Genomic DNA, 2,124 nt, shown 5'->3' with positions numbered 1-2,124 from the left:
AAAAAAAAAAAATGAGTGAGCAGTTAATCTTACAGTCCAGAAACAAAGGGTCCTAGGAACATCAAGGAAGAAGACCACAAGCAGAATGTGGGACCTTATCCAGAGAAGCAGGGACACCAGAAATGGAGGCAGAGATGGGAACATAGAGAGAGGGAGTGGCTGAGGACTCTAGATTCACAGGCAGAGAGGCACTAAGAGATGGTGGCCATGAGGCAGACTTGCAGAATGTGCCTTTTGGTGGTGTAAATTATTATATATGCCTGAGTGGTTTTTATTGTTTTTTTTCTTAAAGAGCTAAAAGGAATAGAGAGAAATATTGTTAACTGATGGTACATGGAAGGGAATGTAATCATTGTGATCAAAGGTGTATGATTTGTTGAATGTAAAACTGATGATCTGCCCTGTAAACTTTCACTCAATCCACAGTAAAAACTTAAAGGAAAAGAAAAAAAATCAAAAAACATTAATTGGAGTTGTCAATAAAGTTTCAAATGGCTTTGGCAAAATTTTTTTCTTCAGATTAGTATTTAGTATCTCAAGAGATACTGTGAGTATAATAAAAAAAAGCACCACATTAGGAATAAAAATCTAGCCATTTTAAAACATTTTAAACTAGTTTGGCCAAGAACTAGAGATGAGATTTTGAGCTGGGGACTTCCCTCCATGGTCTTCTCGTTCCTTAACAGACCAGGTGATCTGATAGAAGCATTGTCATATTCTAGATTTGAAACTTGTTTTGACTTCTTTTTCTGCCTTGTTTTTGAAAGGATACTTATATAGATAAAATCGAGTTGGAAGAAGGGGCAAACAAATATGTTGTCTCCTGGTTTCCCAGCACTGGGGATTCTAAAATCATGCAAGCGTCTCTCTTTCATCCCCTGAAAACATAGGAATGTTCATTAAGTTTTAAAATAAAAGGCAGAGTGAGTGTGAGGGGCAGGGAGTGAAATTAAAGTGTTTTGTCTGACTAAGTAGATGTGGCACAGACAACCTAGTTCTGGTGAGATCCATTGATGGGGAGCAGAGGGACTGTTGGGGGCTGGGCTGATAGCAGTTAGCATCTCCACACATATCACCGTATCCCCGCTGTGAAGCCATAGATAAGAGAATACTGATTAGGCCTCCTATTTTCTGTGCTCAGACCTTCATTTCTCTACCCTTCTGACTTGGGTTTTAAGACTTGCAGCTGTGGGTTCATTTAGCAATTGTGTTAGATTTGCATTATTGGTCTGCTTGTTCAGATAAAGTGACTGGAACTAGTTGTCATAGATTGAATTATCTTGCCTCAAAATATGTAAAAACTTGGCTGGACTGTGACTCTCTGTTGTTTGGTAGTTAGGCAATGATGTAATTTGTCAGGAATGTAATGATGTGAGCTGATGTGATCAGTCAATCAGCTGTAAGGGGGTTAGGGTGGAATGCCACACTCTTACTCAAGTAGCAGTCCTGATCTGAAGTAAGAGGAACTGCTCTGGGGTGTCGCCTGTATCATCTTTTATTTTAAGAGAGAAGTGAGCCAGGAGTGGAGCATATCCTTTGAGAATCCTGCACTGGACCCTCATAGACCCAGGGGAAGATCCATGCCATGTCACATGGAAATCTCCAAGGAACACAGGGCTCACAGATGTTTAAAGGAGCAGAGGAACTTTCCTCCAGATTTGAGAAAGGAAGCCTTCCCCTAGGGCTGTTGTTGGAGTCCTGGTGTAGTGCTGGATAAGCACTAGCCTGCTAACCACAAAGTAAGTGGTTAAAATCCACCAGCCACCCCTTGGAAACCCAATACAGGGTCACTATGAGTCAGAACTGACTCGACAGCCCTTAACGCTAGTGCTATTGTTGTTGTTAAGTGTCATCTAGTCAGTTCTGACTCACAGTGACCCTGTAGAGAGTTTTCGAGGAGCGGCCAGTATGTCTGAACCAGCGACCTTGTGGTTAGCAGTTTAGTGTTTATCCTAAAGTGCCACACCAGGAAATTTCCCCTAGAGCTAATGCCTTAAATGTGGACTTGTAACCTTCTAAACTGTTGTTGTTGTTAGGTGCCATTGAGTCGGTACCGACTCATAATGACCCTATGCACAACAGAATGAAACACTGCCCGGTCCTGGGCCAACCTCACAATTGTTG

Source organism: Chrysochloris asiatica, unplaced genomic scaffold, assembly GCF_000296735.1.
Source record: "Chrysochloris asiatica unplaced genomic scaffold, ChrAsi1.0 scaffold00280, whole genome shotgun sequence".
NCBI lineage: Eukaryota > Metazoa > Chordata > Mammalia > Afrosoricida > Chrysochloridae > Chrysochloris > Chrysochloris asiatica.
The sequence above is the reverse complement of the archived record's forward strand: the minus strand, read 5'-3'. Positions refer to the sequence as shown.